Source organism: Microcaecilia unicolor, chromosome 2 (genome assembly GCF_901765095.1).
Source record: "Microcaecilia unicolor chromosome 2, aMicUni1.1, whole genome shotgun sequence".
In the NCBI taxonomy this organism is placed as follows: Eukaryota; Metazoa; Chordata; class Amphibia; order Gymnophiona; family Siphonopidae; genus Microcaecilia; species Microcaecilia unicolor.
The window spans coordinates 338,933,246-338,945,592 of record NC_044032.1 but is presented as its reverse complement, the minus strand read 5'-3'; the positions used below and the strand labels follow the sequence as shown (position 1 = coordinate 338,945,592).

Below are 12,347 nucleotides of genomic sequence, written 5' to 3'. Positions count from 1 at the left end.
TCCTGATTGCATAAGTCTTCACAAGCTCTTGACACAGTACTTGGTGGGAGCTGTTTCTCAGCAAGAATATCCATTAGTCATTTAGAGTATAGGTCCATTAACTTTGCACAGCAGGATAGTACAGTTTTGCCCCTTAGCTCAAGCTGGCTGGGGAATTGTCTACAGACTGCAGTTTTCAAGTCTTGCCACAAATTTTCTTTTAGATTCAGGTTTGGGCTTTGAATGGGCCATTTGAGAGCATACACTTTCTTCTTGCTGAGCCACTCCATTGCTGCTTTTGCTTTGTGCTTAGGGTCATTGTCCTGAAAGGTGAATCTTTTCCCTGGTCCCATGTCTTTGGCAGAATGGAACAGTTTTTTCTTCAGGCCACAGATATCCCAGAAGAGCAGTGGGGCATTCCAGTGGACTTAACATAAAAGGTCCCAGGTACACATCTTGCCATCACCCCCCCCCCCCCCCCCTTATACTGTATGGTGAGCCCTCCAGGAACAGAAAATACCTACTGTACCTCACTGTACACCACCACTACCTAGCTCTCAAGCTTGCACGTGTCATCTATATGTAGGTACAGTAGATACTCAGTATTTTTGGAGGGCTCACACATTCCACTAAAAGTGTACTAGTTAGAAGGGGATATGGGCCTGGGGTCCCTTCTTTACAGTCCATTGCACTGACCACTAGGCAACTCCTGGGACCAGCTTACTACTGTAATAGAAATGGCTGTAATATCTGAAGCTGTCAGAGCCTGGTCTATATTGTCACTGTTGCATCTTAGGGGGCTGGGAGGGGGTCAGTGACCACTGGGGAATTAAAGGAGGCTATGCCTTAATCACTCAGTGGTCATTTGGGGCACCTTTTGTCACTTAGTTGTGATTGAAACAGGTCTAGCCAAAAACATCTTAATTCTGCCTTAGACGTTTTCATTTCGTTCCATTATTGCAGAAAAAGTCACTATCTTTTGGTGCCACCCATGTCCCACACAAAACATGCCTCCTTGAAATTTGGACAAACTGTGGGGCAAATAGTCTAAAATTGGGGTGCTTGGATATATATATTTTTTTTGTTTGTTTGTTTTTTGAGAGAGAGAGAAACGTCCTTCTGCCACCTTGTCATGGTTTTTTTGGATATTTTTTTGTTTTGATAATAAGCCCCAAAATGTGTTTGTGAAAATATTGGGTCTGGAGGTATTTTAATTCATACTGACCATTTAAAAAAATTAACTCATTACTAGGTTAAAATAAAGACATTTCCATAACGAAAAATGTTACAAGTCAGAGTTTAGGCTTCCGCATTAATACAAGCCTTTGCACTCCTTATATTTTGAAAGGGATATTTGCAGAGAGAAGCTTTTGCTACTTTTCTATTGCATACAGCATCTGACCATCTGTAGGTATATCTTGCTCATTTTTGGGATGCGGGTGTTAGCTGTTGTTAATTAAAGATATGACTGCTATGAGAAAAAGAAGGGCTTCAGTGCCACTATTGCTTTTATGCTGTACGGAATAGCTCTTGTGTCATAAGTTCAGGTTTTGCCAACAGACCATTTTTGAAAATGCTTTGCTGTGACATTGGGCCATATAGGAGGATTTCTTCAACAATCTGAGAATAACTTTTAACTTTCTATTTATAAGAAAATCTCATTAGCTAGAGCAGCGATTTCCAACCATTTTTGCATTGCAGCACAGCTGGTGCTTGATTCTCATTGTCATAGCACACCTAGGTCAATACATATGGGACTGGATTCTATATATCACACCTAAAAAATCGGCACCGAAAAAAATATACCTAGGCATGTTCTATAAAGTGTGCTTAAATTGGTTTATAGAATAGTCCGCGTAACTAAATTTAGTCGCAGGCAGTTAAGCCAAGAACTTGATGTAAATGGTAATGCCTAAATTAGGCATGGACTGGGTGTATTCTACAACAATGTACATAGATTTTAGAAACGCCCACGACCTGCCCATTCCACGCCCCCTTTCAACTATGTGACTTAGAATTTACACACGTCACATTATAGAATATGCTTTGTTCTGCTTGTAAATTCTAATTAATGCGAAATAGTGTCAGTAATTGCTTGTAAATTGGTAATTATCAGTACTGATTGGCTTTACCTAATTAAGTTGTGTGTGCAACTACAGAATACAACTGGATTTGTGCGTGCAACTTATGTTGCGCTATATGGAATCTGGGGTATGGAGGGTAATTTTTATAATATGTTGCCTAGGTCAGCAGGGCAAGTAAGCACCTATATACTTGAGACACATAGAGGCATATTTTCAAAGCACTTTGGGAGGCTAAGTTCCATAGGTTTCTATGGAACTTTGGGAGGCTAAGTGCTTTGAAAATGAGCCTGATAGGCAGTTATTTGTATTCAGAAAATACCTGTACAATATCTGTTCACATTAGGGCTGAAGTGAGGATTTTATAACCAAAGAATGTACTTCGTGACTCTGCCAAAACGCCTCCCTAACAGCATATACATGCTAAAAACTTATAAAATTACCCCTTAATACATTAAAACTAAAAATAAGAGTAATTAAAAATAAAACTCAAAAACAATGTGCAATATAATTGATCAGCCTAAATTCCAACACAATGCATCTCCAAGAGTGGAAAAATGTTTAGAAAAAGTCAAATGCTTTTGGAGCTAGGAAATGTCTTGCTTTTTAATTAAAAATAATCCCTCAAATAAAGATTTATATATTTATTTTATTTGTTTTGTCTGTTTTCAAGTTCTGCTTTGAGGTTTTTGGGGTGGGTTTTTTGTTGTTGTTGTTGTCTTATTTTCTACGAGGAGTGGACCAAGATTACTTCAGACCGGTGAGAGTCTTAGACATTATCAAAGACAATTACAAGTTAGAGTTCTGCAATCAGATTGTTTTCTGGAGTCCCCCCTGCAAAGCCTTGCAAAATCAGGAAGCTGTATGGTCCACTCTTCAAAACCTGATAGCCGCTGCAAGTGGTCACTTTAGTACTCTCCCATGATGGAGTCAAGGCTGTTGTTCATAGTACCCAAGAAAGGAAACTTTTTTTTTAACTGGTCCTCAACCGAAAGCAGGTAAACAGGTCTCTCTTGGTCAAGCATTTCGGCGCGGAGCCCCTGCACTTGATGATTAGCGGCGGTATCTCCAAGACAATTTCTTCCCTGGATCTAAAAGAAGCCTATTTTCATAGTAGCATTTAGACGTCACATCAACGCTTCTTAAAATTTGCGGTGTGTGGGCATCTTTTTCAGTTTCAGGCACTGCCCTTTAGGCTTTCAACAGCTCCCAGAACATTCTCCAAGGTCATGATGGTTGTGGCAGCATTGCTTAGGAAAGAGGGCATCAGGGGTTCATCCTTGTCTGGACAAATGACTGATCAGAGTCTCATCCTTTCCAGACAGTGTCAGTCACCACTGTGGTGGCAGTGCTCCTTCAGTCTTTGGGTGATCAACCTTGGCAAGAGCCAATTGCACTCCTCCCAGACAAAGTACTGGGGGAGCGTTTTGACACTAGCCAAGGCCTGGTGTTTCTTCCACTTCACAGGAGGTTAAAGCTTCAGGAGCAGATTAATCCCCAATCCTTGCAAGTGATATGTGGTGGCGGCCCTGGATGTGGTTCCATGGGCCAGAGCTCACATGCATCCCCTCCAACAGTTTCTCTTGTCTCTCTGGTCCCCAATGACCCAGAATTACAGTGTTCATCTGTTTTGAATTCCTTAAGCAAAGCACACAGCATGTCCTGGTGGCTCCAATCCACCCATCTGCAGAGGGGAAATCTGTTGGTGTCGACCCAGTGGAATGTGGTGGTGATCATGGATGCAAGCTTAACAAGTTGGGGAGCACATTGTCTTCTCCTTCACTATTCCCAGGAACAAAACAATCTCTCCAGCCCATAAATCGCCTGGAACTCTGTGCAGTTTGAAGAGCCCTGGTGGCATTTCAGACCATTCTCGGCGGCCATCCAGTCTGGATTTTGTCAGACAATGTAATGGCAGTGGCATATGTCAACAGTCAAGGAGGCACTCACAGTACCCAGCTGTCTCTGGAAGCTCAGATGTTTTTCTGGGCAGAGTAGCATGTGCCCATGTTGTTGGTGGCGCACATAGCGAGGTCCTTGAATGTTCAAGTGGATTTTCTTAGTCACCACTCTCTGAACACAGGGGCATGGGAGTTGTCGCCCAAGGTCTTCCAAATGACTGCACGGTAATGGGGGGATGCCAACAGTGGACCTGATGGTGTCCTGTGCCAATGCAAAGGTGCCTCATTTTCCCCAAGGAAGGAGTTTGGTTCCAAAGGTATCTACGCCTTCAGCCTTGGCCAGAGTCAGAGTTGCTGTACATTTTTCCTTCCTGGCCATTAGACTTTCAAAATTTTCTGTATGAATAACTGCAATTTGGCTAAAGTTTTTACAAAAAGAATATGAGTGAAAGTCCAGTAGCGTAATGCAAAGTTAAAATGGAAAAACTAAACAAGTGAATTTTTGTGGAAGATGTTTCTGACTTTTTATGGAGAAAAATGGCAATGCTTTTAGACAAATAATTTGTAAGGTGTAAGCACTCCACTTTTTTGCACTTTTTAAAAATATCTCTAGTGGTCAGGGTGGGTACTTTGTTAGTCACTTGTTGTGACTTGTTGGGTGCTAAGGGGAGAAAATACAAAGCTGTGGTAGAATATCACATTTTACCTTAGCTTACTAACTCTCAGTAAATGAATAATGCAGCTTGCATTCAACCTCCCAAGCTGCATCATTTTTCTCATTGGGAATGTTGGACTGCTAACTCATGGCTCAATGTTCCAGGGAGCCTTCCTAAAGGGGCTGGTGCATAAAATAAGGCACCCCAGACATATTTTTGCAATCCCTGGTACCAGTGATGGTGGGGAGGCAGCAGCAATCCCCAGTTACTCCTGCCCACTAGATTGCCAGGTTCAAAGTGGTACTAGTTAACCCCTTATTTGGAAGCTTTGGAACCTAGCAGCCTAGACACCAGAGGCTGCAGAGGTAGGTCCTTTCAGTGGTCTCCATGGAGTATCAAGCTATATGCCTCCAAAGAATGGAGGTTCCTGATGCCTGTTGATTCTAGGGAATTTCCTTTAGACTGCTATTTGTATATAGCAAGACATAGGCTATGTTGGAAGACGTTCCCTAGGCAAAAACTTACGTCTAAGAGATGAGTATATTTTTCTAAAAATTGAAAGAAGAATTTTAATTGGATAAAGTTTGCTATATAAAGAAAAGATACTAGTAGATAGAGATAATAAATAATCACCATAATGACTGATGAGGGGGTGGAACTTTTGTCAATTAAGAAAGATACATATTGGCGAACTGCACTTCCGAGGTCAAAGGTGAAGCTGTTCCTTGAGAAAGCATTATTGAGCCTGCAAATGGGTGGGAAAATGTGGGATACAAATGCAACAAATAAATAAATTATTGTAATTGAGCTAATTATATATGGATGTTTTCTCATAAATTGTGTTTGCCTATAAGATTGGAGCAGCCAAAGCTGGCATTTTATTTAACACAGCTTACAAAGTTTTAACCCAAGCTGTATTATTCAATTTGCATGCTTTCCATCTCTACTTAAATGTATTGTGGTAAACTAATATGCATTGTGGTATAAATAAGGTATGATTTTGCTGTTTACCATGTATGAAGTGGCAAATATCATGTGTTACTGCACATTAGTATCTACTCCCCTAGAGTGGGTTTGTGAACAGAGCAGCAAATTAGCAAACTAAATTGGCCTCTGTCAAACTCAGGGCTCTTAACTAGTGCTAGAAGAGGAGTTGCTGGGTATGAGCTAAATATCCTACCACCTTCCACTCTGCAGATACTTAGTTAATTGTATAAGGGGACCTGTAGTTTCCTCCTACTCCTCCTTTGGGCTTCGAGCTCAATCAGAATTGACCTCTTTCAAGCTGCAGTAGCTTGAGACTTTTATTCACAACGTTCTAAATAATCTTCCTCTATATTTCTGTTCTTTATTTAGGGACTAATGCACGGTTAGCACAACATTTGCACACAATTTTCAGGGCACATAATGCAGAATAAGGTTTTGCACAATTAGCTTGTTCTTCTGCAGCAGTGTTTGTGAGGATTTAATGCCTGTTACTTTTTGCTGCGAGCATAACACCACTGGCAACTTTTAAGACAATTCTACACACAGATCTGAGCAGAAAATAGTATCTGCACATGTGCTGGAATGTTATTCTGCACATAGATGTTGACATTGCAAACATTTCATGCAAGAAGTTACAGGAAAAAAAAAACTTATGTGTGGGCAGAATAACTTTCCAGCACGTGTGCAGATGTGTACGTATACAGTTTTTTGGTCGGACATGTGCATAATACTAGCTGCCCTGCACGCAGAACCTTGTGCACATATCTGGTGTGCTCTCCTTGATTAGCATACAAGTTCTTGCACATTAAATTTGTATATGATTAGTTTTATGCCATCAACTTCATCACATGGAACACACATTCCCTTCAGTGGTTACCCTCCAACATTTTAAGAAATCTCTGTAGAACTGTCTTAGCCAAAGCAAAGGCTATCCAAACTTCTTTGACATGATTCTAACACTTTTGGCTATACCTTGGACATCTTCAACCCATCTCTGCTGAGCTATTTTAAACAGGTTTCAATGAAAAGATAGCCAATCTTACACAACCTTCCACATCTTTGCCACTGCCACCCCCTCCCTACCGCCAGTGGAATGCTCAGTCACTAATGACACACTGTCAGCTTCTTTCTCTTCCTTTTAAACTTCCCTCTTGAACACGCTGACAAAATTAATCTTAGCTTAAAACGTCTTCCCCTCTTACTGACCCACTCCTTGCTTACCTGTTGCAGTACTTTAGTCAATCTTCTTCCATTCTTAGAGACTATGATCTTAATTAGCCTAACACCTGGAATTTTCCAGTGCAGTGAAACAAGCTATAGTACGCCTTCACATCAAGGATCCCAAAGTAGATCTCTCTTCAGTAAACAATTATAGGCCTATCTTGCATGTGTGTCCAAAATTGTTGAGATTTAGTGCACTGATTATCTAGAACAGTGATGGTGAATCTATGGCACGCGTGCCAGAGAGGGCACATGCGCTCAGCCACTTTCCATTCATCCTTCGTGACAAAAATCAAGCAATCGCGGCACCGCAGCCCGGGCAGCCATCCCATTGGCTGTTCAGCTCTGCAGCTAGGGGGGTGTCGCCGGCGTTTACCTTCCTCGCTCACTGTGTCGTCTCCTGTAAGGCTCCCTGAGTCCCGCCCAAGGAAGTTTGCTGCGTCTCCAGTCCAGCCCATCTGGACTAAACGTCACGGCGTTGCATCTTCCCCTGCAGCACCCTGTGCGCCAGCATGCAGCCGCGACTCCCGCCTAAGCCGCCTTGTGCTTCAGCTGCAGTGCTGCACTCCACCCCCGCCGAGCCACCGGTATCGTCAGCACTCGGCAGAAGAGAAGAATCGGATTGTAGTTGGAGGAGCAGAGCAGACAGAGCCCAGGTAAACTTTGACGTTTAATTCGCAGTGGAAGTTGAGGGTGGGGGTGGGTAAACTGAATTTTGTGCTCATTTTTCAACACTGTTCTATATGAAGTATAAATGCTTTTTTGGAAGTGGAAGTTGAGGGTTGGGGTGGGTAAACTGAATTTTGTGCTCATTTTTCAACACTGTTATGAAGTATAAATGCTTTTTTGGAAGTGGAAGTTGACGGTGGGGGTGCTGCTGTCTTAGTTTGCACTGGGTATACTGGAGCTGTAACAGCTTACAGAAATGATGTATAATGAAAAAAAATCATATTTTTTTCTCCTATACTAGTATAATATTTTCAATGATGTCTGTTTATATGCGCCATGGCTGGTGTAAGGGGTGTGGCTATCATAGGGGTGGAGTCATGTGGTGACCCCGCCTGTAATGAGTACCAGCACCTGTTGGCACTTTGCGATAAATAATTAGATTTTGGGTTGCTGTTTGGGCCCTCGGTCTCTGAAAGGTTCGCCATCACTGATCTAGAACAAACAAATGCATTACACCTGCGTCAAATAGACTTTCATTCACATCACTCTATGGAGCAGACATTTTAGGACTTGTGAATTATGTCAGATTGATCCTTGGTGGTGGTAGGGACATTGTTCTTCCTCAATCTATCTGCCACCTTTGATCTGGTTATTCACGCTATTTTGCTTCAGAGATTGTCCAATCTTAACATCTTGGGATTACCTCGACCTGTTTGCACTTTACCTTATGGGGTGCTCTTTTGTAGCGAAATTACTCTGAGTCTACCTTCACACCACAATCCCCTTCTCTCAGGAGTCTACTCTGGGACAATTCTCTTTAATGTCTTTTTATCTCCTCTGACTTCTTCAGTCCCTGGGTTTTACTTGTTTCATATACATGGATAATGTTCAATTTGTCTATCCCCTAGATGCTACCACAGATACCTTCTAAGCCTGCCTCTCAACAAAATTAGACATCATAGCAGACAGGTTCACTGGAAATTGCAGCTGAATATCAATAAATCAGAAGCTTTGAAATCTTCTCTGATCCCTCCTTTGCTGTTATGCCTACCTTCTCTATCAAAATCCTTGGAGTCACTCTTGATAAATAATTAACTTTTCAGTTACCTCAAAAGTAGTCTCCTCCTGTTTTTTTACACTTAGACAGGTAACATTTGATAAGACCCTTGTTGGAATCTTCCTTCGCATTCTCATACATGCCTTAGTAACTTCTAAGCTAGACTACTGCAATTCTTTGCTTATTGGCCTTCTAAATTACCAAATACACAGACTACAAATAGTGCAAAATACTGCCATTCAACTCTTCCACAGTCACAAGAAATATGACTGTCCCCCCTCTTCTTATCTGAATATTTGATCCCTGTGGCCTACAAGATTCTTTATAAGATACTTCTTCTTTCCCATCAAATCCAATCTTCACGGCATACATCCTTCCAAGCTAGCGTATTTGTACCTTATTCTCCCCTGTTCTTCTAAACAATATCTGACTATCCCAACTTCCTGTTAAATCCATTTAGATAACCATCAAGATATCCTGTTTTGGTATGGTTGTCTCTACCTTTTGGAATAATCTCTCTCTCTCTCTCTCAAACTTCTGAAAACAAATTTAAGGCCTTATTGAAAGCTTTCTACTTTTCTACTGGTTTTCAAATTTCGATCATGGAATAGTTCTTGACTGGTGACAAATTTAGCTGGGTTGCATCTCTGCCCAGTGTTGAACGTTGTTGAGCTTTGCTCTTACGTCTCCCTTAGCCATCTCTCCCATATAATATTTCAACCCTTCCCTCTTCCCCATCCTTTTGAATGTGTTCAATTTTGTACCAGCTCCTTTGTAGATGTTCCTACCCTATAGATGACTCCCCCTTCCCTTCCCTTTTATTTTATTAATTTTGTGGACCACTTAGATTTCCCCAGATATGTAGGCGGTATAACAAATAAATTGAACTTACTGTATTGGCGGATAAAACTATGGTGTTGATTTTAAGAAGCCATGTACTCAGCCATCAGCATGTGGTTCTAATACAAGATTTTGCATTACTCCCCTAGTCCACTCAGTATAGCGACAGCTTTTTGGCCAGGGACCATGCATCAAGGCTCCTTTTGGAAAATTAATAAAAATTGACTTGTAGCCTTGATGTTTAAATAGCAAGGTAAACAATTTTTCCTTTTTACTATTATGTTTATCTATTTTTGTTGTTGCTTTTAATTGTCCATTTCAAATCATTTTTCCCATTTTTGCTTTATTTTGTCAATTTTTCTGGTTTGGTTATAATTTTTGACTGGTTTCTTTTGCTTCCTTTTTGTCATTTTGGTTGTTTCTCTCCCTTCTATCATTCTCCTCCCCCCCCCCCCCCCCCCCAAAAAAAAAGGCCTTTCAACCTGCCTACTGCAAAAGAGCAGGTTCTTCAAGGCTAAAACCAGTGCCAGCTTTTCGGCTGTTGCTCGGGAACATTCTGCCCTTGATCATGTCACCATGGACCCTAGCTTCTAGTTGTAGGATGACTGTGGCTTCTTCTCTTCTCCAGGGATGGTGTACACTAGGAAGATTGCTTAGCCTGATAAACCCAAGTGTGCTGCATGATAACTCATAGACTTGTCATTGGACCAATCCTGAGAGCTCAAATTACAAAGTATTTTCTGACCCTTTAGCCTCTTTCTCATAGCAAAGAATTATATTTAAATATAGGATAGTGATTGCCTGTGATGTAAATTTGTTCTCTGTCTTGGTATCTGAATGTGAGGTGCCTCATTTGTTTTTTTTCCTTCTGTTTTATGCTTGGCTGAAAGATTCTGTTGAGGATTTGTTCATCACAAATGCTTACATAGACACTTTTCTAAATGCAGAGAATTAGCAAAAATTTGCTTATTACAGATGTTTATGATGGCCAGGCTTTGTTTGGAATCCCATAGTTACAGTAGTAATTTAGTTGTAATTCATTTTTTTTTTTTTTTTGCTTTAATTTTGCATATTGTTTGAGATACCTGCTTCCTATTCAGCTGCAAGGTATAGGCATCCATAGGCATCCTTGCTGTCACAGATAATAGCTACTCTGAAGAGTGGAGAGATGGTCTGAATCCTCAGGACTGTGTTGGGAGCATACATATCAATCACAACCTTTTTACCAGTTATTTGAACATTTAGTAGGGTTTTTTTTCTGTAACTTGTTTTTTTTTTAATACTTAAACATTTAAGAGTATTGAACGAAAAGATGTACCTATCTTTACACATGGTCTTGTGGCTTAAATAGACGTGTAGAGCCACCTCTGTGCACCATAGGAGAGAGTGTTAGAATAGACAATACATATTTTTTCACTTTTGGTGACTGCAGTGTTGTTTAAAGATTGCTTAACTGTTTATTTCTAGAAGAACAGAGTAGCTATATGGACATGAATTATCTGTTGTTAAAGACAGTTGTGCCATTAATATGTTACAAGGCAGAGACGGACAAAAAGCTAAAGTGAGCTTTTTTTTTTTCCACTGATTTTATTTTACTGAATTCATTGTTGCCGTTCTCTTTCCACACATGGTAAAAATAATTGGTGACAGGATCTTAAAATAATGAACTAAAGGATCGTTTTGCTAAGCTCCAGTAAAACTAGGCCTTAATGTACCCATACATGGGTCTTTCTGGCAAGCTAAGGACATTTTTACTGCAGCCATAAAAATGCCTTTTATTTCCACTTTTTTTTTTTTGCATTAATGGCCATTTGCCAATGTTGTCATTACCACACTTTTATTTTTTCATTACTCCATGAGTACTTTATAGCCACCCATTTTGTAGGCAGTAAGGGCTCCTGTTTTATCCATCTACATTATCACATGCTAACTGATTAGCACAAAAACATTCACTCTCTGTTCATGACATGCCGCCTCAAAATCAGAAAAAATTATTTAGATTTCAAAGTTACCACAAGACACCTGACACATCCCATGGTACTTCATTTTATGCTGCATTAGGCAGGCTCTAACACCTAATTCAACTTAGGAAAATGACCCCTAAATCTTGAAAATAGATTTGCATTTACATAAAATATTTACCAAATATTCATGAAATGCCATATTTTTTTGTTAGCTCGAAAATATAATTTTGTTTTAAATAATAATGAATGCATTTTAAGGTATGTTTTTCTAAATTCATGCTTTGCAAATATTGTTTATTTTTTGTTCCTTGTATCTGAAGCTCCTTCTCTAAACACTTGAATCTTTGTGATCAAATGTATTTAAATGAAATCTGTGCAATATTGTTGTAGTTAAATATGCTTTCTCATTTGTCTCGTATTTGGTCTACCAAAATTGTTGCCAAATGCTCTTGTTTTGCAAGTATTGATCAGCTCTTACTGACTTTCACTTTGATGTTGTAATAGGCAGCAGATAGATAAAATAGCTTTTGACTGTCTCAGGTATTTATTTCTCTCTCCTCCCTACTGAGTTGTCCACCAGCACACTCCACTACCATTATGGTACTTTTCTACTGTTAGCACAGAAGAAGCAGTTGGACAGCACTCCATACTTATATCCACTAAAATAAACCATGACAGTTACCCATGAGTGTTTCTTGCATTGATTTTTTCCCTTGATTTTCTGTTTGATTTTGGGGGGGTTGTTGTTTTGTTTTTTGTTTTTTTTGTAATGCATTGATAAATTCCCTGGAAAAATGGACAGAAAAGCCTTGGGCATATCTCAACATTGAAAAGAAGCCTACAACAGATTTCCCTTGAGTACCCAGCTTTGTACAGTTTATTTTTACTGTGTTTTTCAATTCTTACAGAGCAGTTGGTGACAGGTACGTTCTTATATAGACACAATCATGTTTTAAGCTTTACAGTAGCTGACAATTTTGCTATTTAATAGT

At 40.1% G+C, this 12,347-nt stretch overlaps 1 long non-coding RNA gene across 1 annotated transcript; it reads right to left on the bottom strand.

Annotated features, from left to right (window-relative positions):
• Positions 1-10,256: 10,256 nt before the first annotated feature.
• Positions 10,257-12,032, bottom strand: LOC115462446. Its single transcript, XR_003940850.1, has 2 exons — positions 10,610-12,032; positions 10,257-10,564 (listed from the first exon to the last, which is right to left on the bottom strand). It is a non-coding gene; the product is annotated as an uncharacterized LOC115462446 (long non-coding RNA).
• Positions 12,033-12,347: the final 315 nt, after the last annotated feature.